This window comes from Gorilla gorilla, chromosome 4, assembly GCF_029281585.2.
Source record: "Gorilla gorilla gorilla isolate KB3781 chromosome 4, NHGRI_mGorGor1-v2.1_pri, whole genome shotgun sequence".
In the NCBI taxonomy this organism is placed as follows: Eukaryota; Metazoa; Chordata; class Mammalia; order Primates; family Hominidae; genus Gorilla; species Gorilla gorilla.
The window spans coordinates 39,431,865-39,455,769 of NC_073228.2; positions in this window are offsets into that span (position 1 = coordinate 39,431,865).

Genomic DNA, 23,905 nt, shown 5'->3' on the forward strand with positions numbered 1-23,905 from the left:
CATTTGGGTTGGTTCCAAGTCTTTGCTATTGTGAATAGTGCCGCAATAAACATACGTGTGCATGTGTCTTTATAGCAGCATGATTTATAGTCCTTTGGGTATATACCCAGTAATGGGATTGCTGGATCAAATGGTATTTCTAGTTCTAGATCCCTGAGGAATTGGCACATTGACTTCCACAATGGTTGAAATAGTTTACAGTCCCACCAACAGTGTAAAAGTGTTCCTATTTCTTTACATCCTCTCCAGTACCTGTTGTTTCCTGATTTTTTAATGATTGCCATTCTAACTGGTGTGAGATGGTATCTCATTGTGGTTTTGATTTGCATTTCTCTGATGGCCAGTGATGGTGAGCATTTTTTCATGTGTTTTTTGGCTGCATAAATATCTTCTTTTGAGAAGTGTCTGTTCATGTCCTTCGCCCACTTTTTGATGGTGTTGTTTGTTTTTTTCTTGTAAATTTGTTTCAGTCCTTTGTAGATTCTGGATATTAGCCCTTTGTCAGATGAGTAGGTTGTGAGAATTTTCTCCCATTTTGTGGGTTGCCTGTTCACTCTGATGGTAGTTTCTTTTGCTGTGCAAAGCTCTTTAGTTTAATTAGATCCCATTTGTCAATTTTGGCTTTTGTTGCCATTGCTTTTGGTGTTTTAGACATGAAGTCCTTGCCTATGCCTATGTCCTGAATGGTAATGCCTAGGTTTTCTTCTAGGGTTTTTATGGTTTTAGGTCTAACGTTTAAGTCTTTAATCCATCTTGAATTGATTTTTGTATAAGGTGTAAGGAAGGGATCCAGTTTCAGCTTTCTACATATGGCTAGCCAGTTTTCCCAGCACCATTTATTAAATAGGGAATCCTTTCCCCATTGCTTGTTTTTCTCAGGTTTGTCAAAGATCAGATAGTTGTAGATACACGGCGTTATTTCTGAGGGCTCTGTTCTGTTCCATTGATCTATATCTCTGTTTTGGTACCAGTACCATGCTGTTTTGGTTACTGTAGCCTTGTAGTATAGTTTGAAGTCAGGTAGTGTGATGCCTCCAGCTTTGTTCTTTTGGCTTAGGATTGACTTGGCGATGCGGGCTCTTTTTTGGTTCCATATGAACTTTAAAGTAGTTTTTTCCAATTCTGTGAAGAAAATTATTGGTAGCTTGATGGGGATGCCATTGAATCTATGGATTCACAGCCGAATTCTACCAGAGGTACAAGGAGGAACTGGTACCATTCCTTCTGAAACTATTCCAATCAATACAAAAACAGGGAATCCTCCGTAACTCATTTTATGAGGCCAGCATCATCCTGATACCAAAGCCAGGCAGAGACACAACCAAAAAAGAGAATTTTAGACCAATATCCTTGATGAACATTGATGCAAAAATCCTCAATAAAATACTCGCAAACCGAATCCAGCAGCACATCAAAAAGCTTATCCACCATGATCAAGTGGGCTTCATCCCTGGGATGCAAGGCTGGTTCAATATATGCAAATCAATAAATGTAATCCAGCATATAAACAGAACCAAAGACAAAAACCACATGATTATCCCCATAGATGCAGAAAAGGCCTTTGACAAAATTCAACAACCCTTCATGCTAAAAAGTCTCAATAAATTAGGTATTGATGGGACGTATCTCAAAATAATAAGAGCTATCTATGACAAACCCACAGCCAATATCATACTGAATGGGCAAAAAACTGGAAGCATTCCCTTTGAAAGCTGGCACAAGACAGGGATGCCCTCTCTCACCACTCCTATTCAACATAGTGTTGGAAGTTCTGGCCAGGGCAATTAGGCAGGAGAAGGAAATAAAGGGTATTCAATTAGGAAAAGAGGAAGTCAAATTGTCCCTGTTTGCAGACAACATGATTGTATATCTAGAAAACCCCATTGTCTCAGCCCAAAATCTCCTTAAGCTGGTAAGCAACTTCAGCAAAGTCTCAGGATACAAAATCAATGTACAAAAATCACAAGCATTCTTATACGCCAATAACAGACAAACAGAGAGTCAAATCATGAGTGAACTCCCATTCACAATTGCTTCAAAGAGAATAAAATACCTAGGAATCCACCTTACAAGGGACGTGAAGGACCTCTTCAAGGAGAACTACAAACCACTGCTCAAGGAAATAAAAGAGGATACAAACAAATGGAAGAACATTCCATGCTCATGGGTAGGAAGAATCAATATCGTGAAAATGGCTATAGTGCCCAAGGTAATTTACAGATATTGTTTTTTAACCTGTCACTTTAAAATGTGATACCTGGACCATTCACAGCAGCAACACTTCAGAATTTTTGGAAATGTCAAATATTGGTCCCCAATACAGATGTAATGGGCCAGAAATTCTGGGTTTTAAATAGTCCTCCAGTGATTCTGATGCACACTGACATTTGAGAACAAATGCTAAAGGAGTAGTGTTCAACCCTAGTTACTCATTAGAACTACCTAAAGAAATTTAAAAACATACCAATACCTGAACCTCATCCCAGAACAGTAAGTTCAAAATATCTGTGGTTGAGTCTTTGTATTCGTATTTTAAAAAGCTCTAAGATAATATAATTAGGTGTAGCCGAAGCAGCAAATCACTATTCTCATCCCAAGTGGTGTGTGTGTGTGTGTGTGTGTGTGTGTGTGTGTGTGAGAGAGAGAGAGAGAGAGAAAGAGAGAGAGAGAAATAGGCATCAATGTCTATGAAAAAATTAAATTAACTGGTTCAAATGTAGCTATAGTCACCGTAGTATCATCAAAATTGTCCTCCCAATTTCACTTCTCTCTATTTCAGTCACTTTTTTCAAACCTTATTCTTCCTGAATTTTTTTCGTTTTCTTCTTTTGCAGTCTTCCTCCAATAACCCTTAAATTATAACCCAGTTTCTCCAGCCAGATTCATAAAAAATTACAAAGACATATTCCTAAAAGACTGGGGGAATATTTTATTTTTTTCTGTTTACTGTAATACCTAACCTCATTCATAGACTTTTTTGTCGTTGTTTCAGATATAAAACTGGCTATCTCATTAAATTTTGTTTTTAGGTTTCTCCCCCAAGTAACATACACCTACAGGTTTGATATATTTTTGCAAATTATCTCATTATGAAATATTTTGTTTCATTAGCTAGAAAGGTCTATATTAAATTAAGGCATTATTATTATTATTAATTGGGAATTAAATTCCTGGAAGATAGATAACATGTTTATTTACCTTTGTATCCAACACTTGAAAAAGCCCTGGGCACTCCAGAGTTCAACTAGGCTAGTTTTAATAGTATTTCATTGATTAAATTTTTCTGTGGACATAAAATCAACCCAAATAAGAACTTTGAAACCGTGACTTTAATAACTGAGTTATAAGTTACAAGATAGTGATAGAATCATCTATAAGGTATAATGGATGTAAAAGAAAAGTAATAGGACATTTTCATAAATTGATGGCAGGATAGCAATAATGATAACTGGAAGAATAAAGGATATCTTAGAAAAGACATGAAAAATAGTACTTCGAAAATATAACACTTTATATGCGCTCAATAAATATAGATTATAATAATGGTGATGAAAATAATGATGAGGAAAAGGAGGAGGAAGGCGAGGAGGACAAGTTTGATTGAGGCATTCTGTCTACAATCTGTGCTAAATGCTGTTCCTAAGAGTTCCTTTACCTACTGCCAACCCCCTCACCCTGAAACAATTGAGACATTGAATTCAGGAATATTTGAAATAAATGCTATTTCTGTTCTTGATTTTTCCATCTGACTTTAGGTAGGTTAAATGACTTTTCTGAGACTGTTTTTCTTATGTGGGTTGCTGTGGAATTTAAATAAAATCACGTACATCAGCTGCCTTGTAGAACGCCTAGCGTATAATAGACAGTCAAATAAACTGAATTATCTTCTCTCTTTTTTCTTGAAAATATTCATGCATACATTTAAGTAAAATTATAAGTGTTGTATTTAGTTTTATTTCTGTTGATTTGTGAGAGCAAAACTTAGAACATAGGATCAACATTTTTAATAGCATTTCTAATCATATTCCCTTGTAAGCTTTTGGCCTAAGATCTGATTCTGTTTTGTGTGTTCTTTGACTGGTGATTATTTCACACTTGTCTGAGGAGAAAAAAAGATATTTAAGAATTTTAAAAAATGCTGAATTCTACCCTGCTCATTTAGTATTTCAGTAGTCAGAGCATCACCATTATCATATGTTATTTATTGGTAAAGAACTGTGAAAAGGTTTGATCCTCCTTATCCTTTCCCAGAATATTGTATTTGAATAACTACAATAATTTAGAGTAAAGCATTCTCCATTATATTTTACCAACAACCCCTTTGAACTTCTCCAGAACGTTAGTGCTATGAAAGAAATAATTTTCCCCTACTTTGATGTGTAGTACAAGTTGTCTTAAGTAATTTGTCATGAAGGCCTTTTTGCAGAAACAAAACCAACAATAGGAAAGGCTATTTCCCATTACCAAGGTGGAATGACTCGGACTGCTGATGAAAAAGTGATTTATATAAATGAAAGAACATACCTAGACCACATAGAAAAATTCTTCTGGAGTGATCATCATGAAGTTGATTATGTCTGCTTGCTATTTCAGTAGGAATAAAAAACAAAGCTATTCTCCCCTGACTCTTAGCGGTACTTGAGGAAGAACTATTAATACAAATAGCTATATAGTATTCTTTGAAATAAAATTATTTTCAATACATTTGAAATATTTCATTTGATCACTATTATTAGTTGTGTTTAGGGATATGTTACAGTAGAAAGAAACTCAGACTGAGAATATGGGGACTTAGTTTTATCACTGGCTCCACTCTCTCACTAGCTAGCCGTGTATTTCTGGGTCCCAACTGACTCATCCATAAAAGTGAGAAGAATATGTGATCTCAAACAGCACTTTCAAACTTTAACATTCTGGAATGTATTAAGACTCTTTTCAAAGTTTACTCATTTCCTGATTCTTGGTTGCTTTGGAAATCCTTAAATCATTGATAATTGTTTTCATATTTGAACGTATATCAAAGCTTACCCTCTAGGGTGTTTAAAGCCTGCATGTGTAGTTTGAGAGTTATGAAAACAGTCCAATGATAACAAGGTATTTAATTTAAAATAAGTGTGTGGTTGGATATTACCCACAACACTGAAAAGGAAATGAAAGTAATGGTCCAATGGCTTGAATTCATTAGGTTCTGCCTGAGACAGGATTTACATATGCATCTCTTGTGAAAGGATAAGAAGGGAATCAACTCCCCACTTCCCCATCCCTTCTAAATGTCTACCAAATGCCATTGTTTAATGTTTAATGAACTCCTACAGGTAGATGGCAAAAGCCATAATATAATTAGCAAGGTCAACAAAGAAGAAAACTCAAGAGGCCCAGTGGAGTATGGCATATTACTTAGGAGAAATGAAAAGGCTGAAATCTATTAAACATTAAGGATGTTTGCAGAGTATTTCCCTTGAGATATTAGAGACTTTAGGGTTCCTCCTTGGCAGGTTTCTTTTTTACGTCCAGATTCTTAAAAGAAGGATAAAAAAGTGCATTTGTCTGGCACAGAAATTAAAAGGAGGGGATGATGGCTGTATAGTATAAACAGTCCATAAATATTGCACAGGAGTTTTTACCTTAAAAATGAAAAAAACTCATCATACCATAGTCTTGAAGCCAAATGAACTTGAGAGAAGAGAATTGGGGGAGGATGGCAGATTGCTCACAGAATTCCAACATCCTTAAGAAATCCACAGCCATGCTTCCTACTGAATGTTGAGCATGGAGATGCCAAGAGGAATATGCTAGGGCTGAAAAATGGCTTATACTGTAGACCCTATTCAGAGGACAAGAGAAAGAGTGTGTGGAAGAGAGTGAGACAAAAAGAGAGAAATAAGTAAGAAATGGGAGTGGAGAAAGTTACTAATGTACAGTAATGCAGAAACTAATTTATATGCTTGGCCAGATGGGGCTAAATAAATATAACTTGGAAATGATGTAGAATATTACCAAAAATTTGGCTAAACTGCTTGAAATGCAATTAGCAGTCATTTTACTCTGTGACCAGGTTTCTTTCATTATCTGAAACTTATTTTTCTTAGAATAAGGTTAATATTTGTAGAAGCATTAATACATTAAAACATAGCACTTGGGACTTCTATGCATTATTAATGCCTCTCATCCTTCTCCCAACTTCTAACTTGCCTTCATACCTAGCTAATGTAAAGAAAGAGCCAGAAGGTTCAAAACTAATCATTTTTGTACCTGCAACAAAGAAACCAATGTGGGTGTTAACAATAATTGAATGCTTAATGATTTATAATTAGTAATTGTTCTCTCATCATCTTCTGAATTCATCTAGAATTGTTTCTTTCCTTAAAAGAAGCCTATATGTGTTAGAAATAATCCATATCTTTATTGTGATGGTAAGGGCGCATCTCTGTCAAAAATTATTGAAATATACATTTAAAAGTCGATTTTATAATGTATACACATTACACCTCAAGAAATAACTTATTTAAAAGTCCAGAACTTTTAAAAATATATAGTAAAACAAAAGAGTTCATGTGTCAGTAAAAGAGAACATAACTTTGGGGCTGTTACATATCTGTACACTGTGACACCCTCCTGAAAGATTGTTTACAACTGGCCTCCACTCTCGGTGGTGGGTTGGTGCAGTGGAGTTGTATTGATTGTTAATTATTTTGAATGTGACCTCTGAATTAATCATAAGAATCCAAAATCAACCTAACTATATAAAAGAGGTAAACAAGATAATAATACATTCATTTAATAATTCATCACAAATGAAACCAAAATGAGATAGACATCAAGGGCAAAATCAGTTTGGGATATACATTATAAAGTCTTTTCAGTGCTGTTTATTGAAATTACATCCGTGTTTCATTATTTTTAAGCCCATTATGAGCACAATGAAGGAATATAGAGCTTACTTTTAGATAGAACAGAATGCATATTCTGATTTTGACAAACACTTTTTAATCTGGTTCCTCAAAAGGGATGTTATTATTATTTTATTATTTGTATCAAAAACTTTTTATAAAGGTTAAATGAAATAAACCAATGTCTGGCTCATAGACACTAAAGCAAATGTTCATGCTATTATCCTCTTTTTATAACACTTAAGTACATTTGGGAGAATGAAGGTCTTTAGAGGCTCATGCCCATCTACACTGACAGCAGAATGGTTTTCAATTTTTTTGTATATGTGGACCATTGTCCAAGGAAACACAGCACAAATGGCAGTCAAATAAATTACCCCCTCCACCGCAACACAAGGCTATGCACTAGTTTATATGATTTTTCCTTTGGTAAATTGAACCCAGAGTCAAAAATTAAGTCAAACATGTCAGAAATAATCCCTTGTTTATTTTTACTTTTTATGTGTCATTTGAAGAATGGGAACAGGCATTTTAAACATTATCAAAGTGACACCACATACTTGCTCACATTACTGATTTGAGAAACAAGAATTGCTGAAAGAAAATCAATTTCAAACATGGAGCAATACTATGTTTTGCTATAAAACTATAAATCTTTGGCTGAACATTTTTATAGATCATCTTCTATATCATTAATTTATATCATACTGTATACAGCAATTTGAAATCTTCACTTAGCACCAATCCCCCATAACGAGTTCATTTAAGTGGTAGTCCGAAAGCAATAGCAATTAGCTTTCAAACGTGTTTGAATTTAATACTTACAATGCTTATTTCCTGGAAACATGATTGGATACAGTCTAAGCCATATGTACTCTGTTATTGACTTTAAGATTAAGTTACCTCCTACCATACTATGTCTACTACCACCTCTCAAATGATTCTGTTATCACTTCATTCTACAACTGCCATCTTCATCCCCAGCAAGCTCAGATGCACTGCCACTCTTAACACTATCTGCATTACCACCCCATCTTCACTGCCTAGTTTCAGCACTACTTTTTTCCTTCTTCCTTGAGGATTCCTTTACTTCTAACATGTTTTAAAAGGTATAAATAACAATGATAGTATCCCTATATTATTTCTTCATGAATATCTCCCATAATTTTCCAAGCTCAAAATGGAGTTTATTCTCCATCCTCTCAGGATACTTAGCATATCTGTTCCGAAGAAGGGATTTCACAATGGAGTTATTTGTAGGGTACATTACTTATGACTTAAAAGAGATCTAGGTTTTTGTCCATTGTTAGTTTCAGTTTTTTGCATGACTTAGCATTAGATTGGCAGTGGAAACAAAAATACTTTTTGAACAATCAGGTTTTTCATGGTTAGAAATCCAGGTGTTTTAAAAATTTTATTTATTATTCTCTAGCCAGCCAATGCAATAGGGAGAAAGTTCAGCCTACTACCAATGATCACAGAGCTATTACCCATGGCTGAAGTTTCCATCAAGTATATAAAAGCTTCTCCCCATGTGTACGATGAACAAGGGAAACTATAATAGACTTTCAGAGTTCTTCCTACTCTAGTATTATATGATCCTCTTTTATAATCAAAAGGAACTCTATGTTTTCAGTGACTTTGAATCTAAATATAGTTTTCACTAACTGAAAGCCTTTCCTATTTTAAAACCTAGAAGATTTGCCCGACCAAGAATCTGTTAATTTCAGGAATTCTGTATCAGGATTTTAGCAAGATGTAGTGACTTTGACAAAAATATAGTAATTTTATTGGAGTTTGGAGTGCCTTCATGTATTCTTGCTTATGGGTTCAAGCTAATGAGGACAATATTCACAAAGTTAAAAAACAAAATTAAAGTAAGCTTTCTAAACTTGTGGTAAAGCTGCGTATTAGTCCATTTTTGGACTGCTAAAAAGAAATACCCTAGATTGGGTAATTTATAAAAGAAAGGGGTTTAATTAACTCACAGTTCTGCATGGTGTGAGAAGCCTCAGGAAACTTACAATCATGGCAGAAGGCGAAGCAGGCACCTTCTTCACAAGGCATCACGACAGAGTGTGAGCATGTGAAGGAGGAACATTCAAACACTTATTATTATTTTTTGAGATGGAGTGGTGCTCTGTCACCCAGGCTGGAGTGCAATGGTCCGATCTCGGTTCATTCACTGCAACCTCCACCTCCCAGGTTGAAGCAATTCTCCTGCCTCAGCTTCCCCAGTAGCTGGGATTACAGGTGTGTGCCACCACGCCTAGCTAATTTTGTACTGTTGGTACAGATGGGGTTTCACCATGTTGGCCAGGTTGGTCTTGAACTCCTGACCTCGGGTGATCCACCATCTCAGCCTCCCAAAGTGCTGGGTTTACAAGCGTGAGCCACCGCAGCTGGTCTCAAACACTTAAAAGCCTTCAGATCTCCTGAAAACACACTCACTATCATGAGAACAGCATGGGGGAAAATGCCCCCATGATCCAGTCACCTCCCACTGGGTCCCTCCCTCCCTCAACATGTGGGGATTATGGGGATTACAATTCAAGATGAGATTGGGGTGGGGTCACAGCCAAACCATAACAAGCTGGATTGGAGAATGTAGCTTGGACCAGAAGCCTCATAGTTGGCTTCTGCTTTGCTGAGTTGAAGACAAAGCGATTCAGAACAAATGCCTATTCTAACTCACTTATTTAGTCAATCCCAAGTAGAAAAGAGCAGGGACAATCCTAGCCTCATTCCAATTTTACTATTTCCAAGAGACTTTGTTTAGGTGGACCTGATGCATGGACTTTGAAAACCAGTGCATTTCTTACTTATCCTTGAGGAAAAATGACACCATTCAGTATTAAGAGTATGGCCCAATTAGATTAGTTCCCCTAGCAAAGAAGACAAGTAGGTAAGCTATGAGTTTGCATGGCTATTAAACCATGAGGTGTTAAGAAATATATAGGCTTTAAGAAAAGAACAGTGCCCAATACAAATCCCTGTAGGGAGGGAAGCAGATGTCTCTTTTTGTGTGGTCTCTCCTTCACGAGTATGAAGGAATGAAGGTACACCCTGTAGGAATCAAGGACATACATCTTTTGTTACCTCTTCAAATTCCCCTGTGAGAAGACATTAAAAACTGAGAAAATGTTTAATATCTGAGAGTGAGACATGCTCCAAGGAAACATGATTTTGATCATTATTTTTCATCTTATCAGAATTGGATTCCCTAGTACTTAATATGATCTTGGAGATAAAACGCCCTTCTCTTCACTCCAGTGCACCAAATCTAACAGATGTAAATATTGTAAATGAAGCTGAAAGATAATACCGTGTGTCTCATAGATAGAATCTTGTATACTAGAGTCTACTCATACTGTGTGGTCATGAAGCAGTCAGAAATGAGATAAATGAATGAATACATGATAATGTCTAAGAGATTACGCTAAAGGAATCAAAAAACTAAAAAACAAAGGATTTCATTAAGTCTAAGGTCTGAGCACCCTGCCAAAACAGGGAAGCAAAATTAAAAGTTCATAAGCTGAATAGATTTAGTAACACAAGGTGAATAGTGAATAAAACATACATGCTCACTGCCCCTCCCTCTCAACAGTCCTCTAGATGACAATAAAATAGTAAAGTATAAAATCCACAAGGATGACAGAAATAGATAGGAGACCACAGGCAATGAGAAATGTAAATTGTTAAAGTAATATAAGCTGTTATACTAGGTAGGTAAGTTCCAGTTTCTCAGTGGCACATCACAATAGAAGCTATTTTTTTCCTTATACAAAGTCCTAATGGATATTCCTGCCTGGCTGGCAATTCTCCAAGAAATGATTCAGAGATACAAACTCCTTCCATCTGTGGCTCCTTGTATTGGTCATCTCAGACTGCCATAACACAATACCACAGACTACATGTCTTCAACAACAGAAATTTATTTTCTCACCATTATGGAGACAGAAGTTTGAGATCAGGACATCAGCATGGTTCTGTTAAAGGATCCTAGCTTGCAAGCAACTACCTTCACGCTGTGTCCTCACATAAGTGGAGAGAGAGAGTGCTTTAAATTTTTTTAATAAGAATAATAATATTATCAGATTAGGGAACCAACCTATGACTTCATTTAACCTTAACTGCATTCTAAAGTCCCTATATCCGAAACAGTCACACTGGGTTTTAGAGCATGATATGGTTTGGCTCTGTTTTCCCACCCAAATTTCACCTTGAATTGCCATAAACCCACGTGTCAAGGGAGGGACCAGGTGGAGATAACTGAATCATGGCGGCAGTTTCCCCCAACCTGTTCTTGTGATAGTGAGTGAGTTCTCATGAGATCTGATAGTTTTATAAGGGGCTTCCTCCTTTGCTCAGCACTCATTTCTCTCTCCTGCCACCCTGAGCAGAGGTGCCTTCTGCCATGATTGTAAGTTCCGAAGGCCAACCCAGGCATGCAGAACTCTGAGTCAATTAAACCTCTTTTATTTATAAATTACCAATCTCTGGTATTTCTTCACAGCAGCGTAAGAATAGACTAATACAGAGCATCGGCATATTTCTGCGGGGAGGGGGCGCAATTCACAATTGCACAATTCACCCATAGCACACCTCTATCTTATGTATGGCTTCCAAAATTATTTCAGAAGGAAGAGTGAAAGAGAATGCAGTTGCATGTCAAAGGCCACACTGCACAAGACCTTTGCATGGCATGCATTACCTCCCTTGTGTTTCATTACGACTCATTTGCATGGCTATAAGGCAGGCTCAGAAATATAAACCAGCTCTGTGTCCAGGAATGAAGAAAACGTAGTTGCTTAGAGATAACTTATCTTTGTTACAGGATGTTAAGAGCAGATGGATAAGTAGGAACTGACTCAGAAGAGAGAAGAAAGTAGATATCCAAACCTGGCAGGAGGATAGGGAGAGATCAACAAAGTGGAAAACTAAACTGAATTAAACTCAGAAAGCCTCAGAGATTAGGGCCATTAAGAATCTCTGAAATGTAAAGGTAAGGCAAGGCTGAAAAGAGGATCATAGAAAACTTGGATACATAAATACTAGACTTCCAGATATTTTGCTCCGTTCCACCTAGTCAAGTGACTACTTATTCTCATTTCCAAAATGTAATGGAGTTTACTTAGCAGAGATGTTTGGACAGCTGAGAATAGAGAAGAGATACCATGCTGATAACAACGAAATGTTTGAAAGTCAACGTGCATAGTGCTGAGAACTACTATAACCTCTTTCTCTTTATTAAGCTTAAAAAAAAAAACACACTAGCATCCAGGATTACACTATGTCTACCTCCAGAGGTGAAGATTACCCTCAGGCTCAGGCCCAAAATTAAATGCTTATAGATATTCAATTGTGGAAAGGCCTTCCAATAAAAAAAAATACCAATTACTATCTAATCACTCTCTAGTTGACTTAGGTACACAATGAGTGCCCTCATTAGTGTGTCCTCCTGCCAATTTCATTTCAGCTTTTATGTTTTACTCTGAACCATGCACCATCAGCCAAGGATCAACATACATTGGAGGAAATTCTCCAATGTAAAACAAATGAGCTTGTGAGAAACAGAGACAATACAGAGAGCAGAATAAAAGATTTTTTACAACAGTCTATAATACCCTCAGGAGATAAAATATTACATACATTAAAAATAACAGAATGTAAAAAAATTCATAGCAGAAATAACATAATGATAAACAAGAAGAAAAGGCAGGAGCAAAAGAAGTTGATTAGTGATTAATGCTGTGTCACTTCCTCACCCTGTTTTTAACAAGCTTACACATCCAGCTCAGGAGCTTCTGCAGAGGGTGGTGACCCACTGGAACACTTATTAGAAAGTCAGACTATGTAACAAAGTGAAACCATTTATATAAAGGCTTTCATTGTTCTGTTTTTTCCCCTGCCCATTCACGTTAAGTATGTTTCTTTCTCCTTCCCTATATTTTATCTTTAGTGTGGCCCTAAGTTAAAACCTGTGTAGTCCAAAGACAACAAATTTTCCAGTTAAAAGGAAGAAATGTGTGTATGTATGTGTGTTTCTGTGTGTTTCCTTACCACTTACTAAATGGGCAATGTTGGCCGATAACTTAAATTTATTGAACTTCAAATTGTTCATCTGAAAAGCAGGATTAATAATGCCTGTTTAATATATTATTAAGAACATTACATGAGCTAAAGTAAGGCACCCTGTCTAGTACAGTGCTGATATGGTTTGGCTTTGTGTCCGCACCTGATCTCATCTCTAATTGTCATCCTCATGTGTTGAGGGAGGCACCTAATGGGAGATGATTGGATTATGGGGGCAGTTTCCTCCATGCTGTTCTTGTGACAGTGGGTTCTTATCAGATCTGATGGTTTTATAAGTTGTGCTTTCCCCTGCACTCCTCTCTCTTTCTCCTGCCATCTTGTGAAGAAGGTGCCTGCTTCCCCTTCCGCCATGATTGTAAATTTCCTGAGGCCTCCCCAGCCTGTGGAACTGTGAGTCAATTAAACCTCCTTTGTTTATAAATTACCCAGCCTCCAGTAGTATCTTTATAGCAGTGTGAAAATGGACTAATACAAGTGCCTAACATAAAGAAAGATGCTGAACAATATGAAGAAGGTTGTCTTTTCTTTCTTCCTAAGAGTGTGTGAAATTCTGTGTCATATTCCATTGAAAGGGAGACCCAGTGTTAACTATATTACAATAGATGGTGTTGTTTGACCTGTCGAAGGAAGACATTTCTGTCATTCAACTAGTTTCTTGTCATTAAAAAAGAATAAACGACTGATTTGACAGTTTTCTTAAAAACAAAACAAAACAAAAACAACAACAAAAACGAGGATTTGGCATTGTCTACCTGTAATCTAAATTGTTACTAAATGAAAACAGTCCCTTTGCCTTTATAAATTTTTATGGTCAAATAGTTAATAATGATATAAACAAACACTATGATGATTTAGAGAAGGTAAGTTATTTTATTTTCAAGGCCAAGTCCATAGTTGTCTTAATGTAAGTGTGAGCTTCCTGTGCAGAGAATCTTCCCTTCATGTACAATGAGGACAGAATGGATTACACTCCTATTTATGAATTATATTGAATTAGTAAACATTATCTTTATGAATTCTACATTTAACAAATAAAGCTTTTCTTAGCAATCTAACAGAGGTACAGTCAGAGAACAAAACTCTAATCCTGCTTTCATCTTGAATGAATAGAGTCCTATTATTCATAGCATTTCGCTCTATACACTCTGTGCCATAGAACAAATTGCTAGAATTTTGAAGAAAGCCAAATGCACTTTTCTTTTCACTTTATAATGCTTGTTTGAGAAACCCATTAAAGAAGACTGAAAGATCATCAGTCCAAGCACATGTGTCACATGGGAAAAATAGGTATAGTTACTCCAGAGAGCACCATTTCTTCCATACTCAATAATCAGCTAACATTCAAATCATAAAGAGGAAATCCCTCTCTGCAGCAGTTAAATATATAGACAGATATAACATATGTGAAGCAGAGGCTCCTATTTTAGCCCAAACAGCCATCCCAGAAAGAATGCTGAGGGAAGTGTTGTCTACATTCTCCTCCCAATTGCCAAGTGCTGCTCTGTCAGTGACCTGGGAGTGGGAGGGAGTATTGGAACTTGGTTTAAATAAAATCACAACCCCTAATTGTACAGAAAGAATACGGCTGACCAGCTGAAATAACAAATTTTAATTAGATTCTTTGCAGCTATATGTCTTTGATGTGATCTATGTTCAATAAATCTCAACAGCCCTGTGTTTTTGTTGTTGTTTTTCCATCTTCTGGTGCGTGGGTTAAGCTTATGTAACATATTTGATTGATAGGAGCACAGATTGGGAATGGGAGAGGGAAACCAACCAAATTCTTTACTATTTCTACCAGTGATTTTAGAAAATTGATATATCCCTTCTGAGGCTGAGTTTCCTCTCTCTATTAAGCTGTAGTAAAACTAGACTTCACTGTACCTACTTTCCAGTAAAAATCTCTGAACCCTGTTTTCTTATCTCATAGGTCAGGGTCCCCAGGTTCCAGGCCCCAGGCCATGGACAGGCTGCATAGCAGGAGGTGAGTGGCAGGCCAGGGAGTAAAGCTTCATCTATATTTATAGCCACTCCCCACTGCTGGCATTACAGCCTGAGATCCTCTGGCAGGAGGATTCCTGTCACATCAACAGTGGCATTAGATTCTCATAGGAGTGTGAACCCTATTGTGAACTGTGCATGTGAGGGATCTAGGTTGCATGCTCCTTATGAGAATCTAATGCCTGATGATCTTTCACTGTCTCTCATCACCCCTAGATGAGACTGTCTAGTTGCAGCAGAATAAGCTCAGGGCTCTCACAGATTCTACATTACGGTGAGTTGTACAATTTTTCATTATATATTACAATGTAATAATAATAGAAATAAAGTGCACAATAAATGTAATGCATGTAATGTGTTTGAATGATTCCGAAACAATCCACTGCCCCACCCCGTCTTGTGGAAAAAATTGTCTTTCATGAAATCGGTCCTTGGTGCCAAAAGGGACAACTGTTATAGGGTCTTTGTTGAGAAGGGTAACATTTAAATTATTTAGATTCCTGAAACTAGAGTAGAATATCAATGACAAGATATCATTTCAGGATGATCATGTTCTTTTTAAACAATATATTGTTTATTTATTCATTAGTTTAGTTGATATATATGTGTTGGTCACCTAGTATATATGAGACACTGGGCTAGGGCCTACTATTAAGAATCAAGTTGATTGTATCTTTCCTTTATGGATCTTATGGTTCAATTGGAGGGGAGAAAATTAATCAATTCAAGTTTCACGCATGCTGTGATATGAAAGTTTAGGATGTCATAGAAGCACCTGTTTGGGGGAGAGGGGTCAAAAATGCACTGAGGCCAAGAGACTCAAGAAATTATTTTTAATTACATATATTTAGCCACAAGTATTTATTGATCACTTTCATCAAGAACTTCAATGGAATATGGTGATTAGAACAATTTGAAAACTGCTTTAAAAGTGAGGAAATGGAAAAAAAAGGACAGGTATTCTAAGAGGATTAGGTCTAAATAAAGGAAAGAGAAATGGGGTGCCAGCAAAAGTGGGATGTGGAGAATAGTTTGAGTTTGTGATCTTTTATAAAATATTTTGAGAAAGAAGAATAGGAACATGATTAAAAGTTCTAAAGTATTACATAAGTTAATATTACACAAGTAATTAATGTTCATGGTAAAAAATACAAATCTGAAAAAAAATTTGTAAAATTCACATATAATCCTACTACCTTGATATAAACACTAGTACCGTTGTGGTGTCTAATCTCGTGTGTGTATATATATATGCGTACGTACACACATATACACACGTATAAATATGTGTGTTTCATTTTTATTGATATATCTTCATTTTGTACATATTTTATAACTTTTTAAATAAAAATGTATATTGAAAATATATTCAGTTCAATAAAAATGTACCTAATTATTAATGGCATCACTTTGTATTCCATAGTTGTCATTTTATCATTCTATCACTGAACAATTTGGAAATTTTCTCTCTTTTTTTTTTGAGGCGGGTTCTTGCTGTTTCCCACACTGGTCTTGAACTCCTGGGCTCAAGTGATCTTCCTGCCTTGATCTTCCAAAGTGCTGGGATTACAGGCGTGAGCCACCACATCCAGCCAGGATAGTTTTAAATGTTCATAAATATAAACAGTGCAATTATGAGTCATACACTTGTGATTACTTCATTTGGATAATTGCACACTTATCCCATTATTGCTTCAGGCTAAATTGCTAAAAGAATCTTAGATTTGCACTAAAATTTGCATCTGAGTTTGCACTAAAATTTGCACTAAAATATGCATCTGTAATACATAAGATATGCACTTGGAAAGCCAATACAAAGTAGCTAACCCCAGGTCTTGCCTGATTTAGCTCCAACTGGGCTTGGGAAGGATAATGGGGTCTCAATGAACAGTGGCTGAAAACCATTATTTGAGCACTTGGGAGGCTACAGAAATCCTCTCCAATAAAGTGTTCAGGACAGAGGAGAAATAGGCAAATAGCTAATTAAACAAGGTCCATCAGAGAGACAGCCATATGAGGGGAGAGATTAGAGGGCCAAGCTGGCATTGACATTTGTGAAATGAGGAACCCACAGAGTCTCCTGCTTGAGAAGGGGATGGTTTGCCTGGATTGTTGTTATTAAGTTGGTTATGGACTGGAAGACTGACAGACTGGCAACTGTTTACCAGGTTATATTTTGGGACTGTTGGCTTAGAAAAAGCTCAGCATTTGGCCAAACTGGTTAAGCCAACACCAAAGGGGAAAAATAACAATATGACAAAAGCAAAACACGTTTCTGAACTATCAGCATCACTTTCTAGTATTTCACGTTAGATAATAATTATGAATTTGCTTTCTCTTCCTCAGAAAGTTATGACTGCCAAGAAGTTACCATAAAATACTTAAAGTGTACTTAAAGTAAGAAGATCATTTAATCAGAACAACAGCAACAACAATAATGATGCAGGATAAAGTTATTTATTTTTGGTGGTATCTGTTATGTTTAATTGTTATAACCAATTAAAATATGTAGAGATAAAGATGCAGTTATGTCTTCCAAATGAATTTCTGAAGTACATTAATTCAGAACGAATGCGGAGGTAGCAAAGTGCCAGCATATTATACAGCCAGTTTTTTAGAAGTCAGCATTTAAAAATATTAACATATAAAATGTTTAAATGGGCTGTAAAATATTACAGAGCATAATTACTTATACATAAAATATCCCACAATATGGTAACACCTTCTCTTTGTTTATAATTATTATGAAATTTTTCATCTATGAAAACTGCATTCACGTTATGTTGATTTTTTTAAAATTGATAGGGCAAGTTTGTGGTCAATAAGTTTTGATGTTATATTCCTTTGGGCTGCTTTACTCCTAAAGAAAACAAGCAGCCTCATATTTTGTGTTTGACAAAATTTTAATTGATATTCTTTAAATGAATTAAGTTGGGGAAGTACCATAAACTCTAGCCCCCTCTTTGAAATTCACAATGACACTTGCCTATTAAAACATCTGCAAAGTTCTGCAGTAACTCCCATTTACCAAATGCTTATTAGACAGTACCAGGCACTGCATTAGCTGCCTTACATGTCTGATAATCACAGCCTACAAAGTTTACATTAGCTTTGCTTTGCAGGAGAGGAAACAGATTGGTGAGTTAATTTCCTACATATTAACCTGTGTGTTAATACCTACATATTAACAAGTTAGGGGGATCTAGAATTATAAGTGTCTAACATCAATGTCCATGTTCTTTCTACAATGTGTTTCCATGCATGAAAACTAAATAATTCATAATTTGGTATATATTTATATTCAGTGAGTAATTAAGAATTTCAAAATCAAATTGTGTAATAAAACCAGGCTTTAAGTTTTTTCAAAGAATTGAGACACATCCCCAAACTAGGATATATACCTGGTCTATGTGTATGCAGGGCACCTGGAGCCTTTGAGTTTATTGACCCTTATCATTCTCCTTTGTAATTAATTTGTCTGTACACACATGGAATTTGTTTCCACAGCCAGGCACATGTCAAGGGCCCCTTGAAGTCTGGGATGATATCTGGCTCATCAACATATTATCACAGCCAATCAATGAATGGCTGGCATCGGGTATGCCTTCAACGGCATTTGCTGAAGACATGAATGAATTTTAATACTGAGGGCTGATTTAGCAAGCCACCTCTGTTTTTACACACATTAACACTGAAATAAAACAAAACACTTTTTACAGATAACATTAAAAATTCAATTACTCCCAAAGGGTATCTAGTGATCTTGAGTTTTCTGATGATTCCACTGGGAGGTGGTAGAGAATACTCTCATTAAAAACGAACTTAATCCCAAATCCCATTCTCTGTTCTTGTTGTCTCCAAGTTGCCTCTCTCATAATGTTTCCAAAATTGTTCCCCTTTCTCTGACATTTTTACTATCCCATTGGCTCTAGCAGCCCATTTTTCTCAGATCTGAAAAATATATCATTAACTATAAAACACACAGATACGCACACACATACGTGTATTTATATGTATATGTTAGATGTGTGTATTTGTATACCTAGACATAACTAAATATAGAAGCATAGTACAACAAAATAAGTGACTTTTTACTTATGTAGATCTCTTTCAACTCTCTAGTTTCTAACTATGAAGAGAAAACTTCATTTTAAATTTCCACTTAAGCTATTTTTAACCTTTGAACATGCCCTTCTTGTAACATATAAATTTTAACATATAGACAGTAATCATATTCTGTTAATATTTCATTAATATGTTTTTCTTTAAACCCAAAACTGAAAAGTATTTTCTTAAAACTATTTATTTCAGTTTGAAGAGAAATGAATTTGTTGTTACCTGTAACAGTAAAACAAAAAAATTGAGTTAATATTTACCTTGTTTTTTATTCTACAGAAATAAACAACACACATTTCACATCAAGTAGTTGAGAGGTACACAATTTGGACAATTTAACCCACAGCATTTATGTAGCTATAAAGGAATTGCAGTGCATTTTTATATCCCATAGTAGTACTTAAAGGGATTTAAAAATGTAAACAGTAAGAAGATATGCTTATTTCAAAAGTATTCTGTGACCTGGTACCACTGATAATGGTGTGTAAAATGTGCTACAATTTTGATGTCAGAGGACATAGAATATAGTATTAAAAATTACATTAAAGTCTGCCTATCATTTTTTAAAAATCTTTATACTTCAGCCACCATGACAGATTCTTAGACTTTAAAAAAATTAGAAGGTAAACTATGCAGCATATCAGAGTGTCTTTTGTTAACTTGAATCATTGGAGAAAAAGGCCCTGTGGCTTTTGAATTCATACACCCAAGTCATTTTAGGCTCAATGATTTTATTATCATTACCACCATTTTTTCCAGTGGTTTATCTTCAACTACCAAGCACAAATGGAATCCAAAGTGTGGAACATCTCTCCATTATATTGTCTTCCAGTGTTTAAGCAATCTTCTCCTTTAAAGCTATGAGAAATGTGGCAAGATAGCTACTTTTGAGTATATATTTACAGAGTTATCTATTTTGTCTAATGACGACAAATGTGCCTTCATTTTATGTGCTTTATGCTTGAAATTTTACAGTAATAACTACGGCCCATTCTCTATAACAATGTGTGTTTTATAGCAAGGAATCAATTTAATTCAATAACATTTTAGTGATTCTTTTTGCCAAGTAACTTTTTAAACTCGGGGCACAGAGAGGCACATGGGACATGGGACATGGTTTCTGCCTTCAAGAATCTCACGGTTGAAAGAGAGAGGGGTATATGCAATGTGATGGAAGAGCTATGTCCATAGCCCTAAGAGATCTCAAAGAATAACAATCTCAGGATAAGGAAGAGGGAAAAATTGTGTTTGGAGTTTGATATTTATGCTATGCCTTAAAAAGTGAACAGAGCTTGGCCAGGTGAATCCATCCATGGAGGATGTTCTAAGCAAAAAATAGTAAATGGGAATAGAAAAATTGTGAATGTTTATAGCATGTATCTGGCACATTAGAGAAATAATTTACTTCAGGAAGATGAGATTATAGCACAGATTCAGGAAGCAGTAAAAAATGAGTGCAGAGAGATAGCAGGTTCATTTATGAATACACACAGATGTATTATATTTACATTATATATAATATAAATTTATATTTCAGAATCTACCCATGAATACCTCAGTACTAAGTTTTTATACATATATTGTTTATATTTATTACATTTATATACTATAAATAACATATCAATGGATGAATATATATACATAAACATATATTTATATATTATGAATAAATATATGAATGAATAAATATGAGTTTGTTAATACCTCAGTACTCAATACACATAATATATATTTATAATATATATTATATATCTATATATATAAATAATATATACGTATATTGAGTACTGAGATATTCACGGATAGATTCTGAAAGTGAGAATAGGATACAGTCATAATTTTTTTCTTAAAATCCCATAAACTGGTCATAAACTAAGGTATATCTGGATTTTATCCATTGAACCAATTTCAATTATATATTAGTATAAATTACAGATTAAAATGACCAAAAAAATGAAAATGGACAAAACTTATCAAAAAGATAGAAAGTTATTAAGTGTTATGAAGTAAGATAATATGAATCAATTTTTTTAAAAAAATCATTATTGCAGAGTTTGAAAACGATATATCTGGAGATGGCACCCTGTTTAGAAAGCTAATAAGCCTGTCCAGATAAGATGAAACAAGAGACAATTTGTAAACCTAGGTAGAATTTGTAGACATGTAGAGGAGAGCACAGATACCAGCTGCATTGAGATAGTAGAATAACTTTTTTCTTTTTTTGGTTTCTGATATTAAATTAAAGATTTAAATCTAAGATAATACTCCAATTTTACACATGGTTAATGAACATAACATTTAAGGACTCTTAGCAAACGTATACATTGTGATTGCCATGTACATCTTAGCCTGGGTCTTTCAGAACACAGATCCTGATACAGCAATTATAGAGTAACGTTTTATTGGAGGGTCAAGTGCAACAAGAGTAGAGATGAAGAGATGCCAAAGAAGAAGGAAAAACCAGTAGGGCATCTGTTTCATCGTTAGCTGTAAGTTTTGAAGCAAATACAACTGTAGCTTAGTTTTTTACCCACTAAGATTTTCAGAATGTACTACATTGTATCACTGAGGGTCAGATTCCTTGATTAGTGCAGGAGGGAGAATGAATAATTTATCCAGATGGTTATTTTCTTCTCCTATTTTTCATTGTTTGAAGACTGAGAAAACAGCAAAGTATATGGGATATAGCTAAACTAGGGTTAGAGGGAAATTTATAGCTCCAAATGCCTCTATTAGTAAATTGAATCCAAAAGCACATTGAAAATTTATACAACATGATTAACGTGGATGCAAGGATGGTTCAACATACATAAAACAGTAAATGTGATACACCACATTAACAGAATGAAGGATAAAAACCAAATAATCATCTCAATAGACACAGAAAAATGTATTTGATAAAATTCAACATCCCTCCTCCATGATAAAAACTCACAACAACTTAGATATAGAAGGAATATATCTTAGCACAATAAGGCCATATGTAAAAAAACCCACAGCAAAAAAGAAAAAAAAACAGATTAAGAAAAAGCTGAAAGCTTTTTCTGTATGAATTAGAACCAAAAGGATGATCACTTTTATTATTCTTATTTAAGATAGTACTGGACGTCCTAACCTAGAACTTCCATAGCAATTATGCAAGAAAAATAAATAAAGGACACCCATTTGCATATGACATGACCTGATATATGGAAAAAGAGTAAAGATTCAATCAAAAAACTCATAAAAGTGATAAACAAATTCAGCTAAGTTGTAGGATGTAAAATCAAAATGCAAAAATCAATAGTGTTTCTATATTTCAACAGAAAACTAGCTGAAAAGGAAATAAAGCAATTCCATTTATAATAACTCCAAAAAATAAGATACCTAGGAATAAATTTACCCAGGAAATATCTCTACAAATAAAACTATAAAACTCTAATGAAATAAATAGAAGACACAAAAACTTGGAAAGACATCTCATATTTATAAACTGGAAGAATTAATATGCTAAAATATCTGTACTAGCCAAAGAGATCTACAGATTTGAGGCAATCTCTATCAAAATACCAATGACATTCTTCACAAAATGAAAAAAAAATCCTAAAATCTGTATAGAACCATAAAAGATCTCAAACAGTCACAGCAATATTAAGCAAAAAGAATAAAGCTGGAGGCCTCACAATACCTTACAGGTCTATGGTAAACAAAACAGTATGGTATTGGTATGAAAACAGACACATAGATGAATGGAGCAGAATAATGACACAGAAATAAACCCAGATATTTACAGCTAACTGATTTTCAACAAGGGCACCAAGAACATAGATTAAGAAATTAACACTCTCTTCAAGAAATGGTGCTAGAGGAACTGGATATCCCTATCCAAAAGAAAGAAACTAGATCCCTATTTCTCATGATATACAAAAATCAACTCAAAATGTATTGAAGACTTAAACAAAACACCCAACACTATAAAAGTACTAGAAGTGTAGCAGGACGAGCCTCAGACAAAACCCCTCAGAAACGGGGTTAAAGAAGGAAGAGGATTTATTTGGCTGGGAGCATCAGCAGACATGTGTCTCAAGAACCAAGCTCCCTGAAGAAAGAGTTCCTGGCCCTTCTAAGGGCTTACATCTCTAAGGGGTCAACGTGAAAGGGTCATGATAGATTGAGCAAGCATGTGGTATGTGACTATGTGGGGGTGGTGAGCAAGGCAAGTATTTCTCCATACCATTGTCTGTGATCTATAGATAGCACAAGCAGTTAGGGTGGGGCCTGGCCAGTGGTGCCGATCAGTCTGTTATTTTTCAGTTTTTACTTCCTCCTTTTCTTTGGAGACAGGGGACAGTAAGAGAAATGGCCTCTCTCCTCATTCCCCACTTTGAGAACCTCACTCACTAGTGGGAGTTCTCACTCTTATCCTCACTACGCAGGTCTTCCTGTGAGATGGATTGATAGTGATTCATGTAATATACTTGTGCTGAGGTCTTTTGATGAACTAAATTGGTAACGAAGCCTCTTAGCAACTGGAGAAATACAGGTAACATACAGGGGAGTAACATGAAGATTTCTAACACTATTATTATTCATATAATAAGAGTTTTAAATCCTCCTGGAGCTGGAAACCATTTTCAAAACAGGGATCCAGAATCAAACCTATGCCAAACCTGCATGGGCACATGTGCCAGCATTGTCATGTCTCTAACTATATATTTGACTACTTGTCCTTGATTGTCTATTTGCAGACAGCAATTGATCAAGTCGAATTTTCATAGACTCCTCCTTCAGCTGCCAGCAAATAGTCTAAGGCCAATCTATTC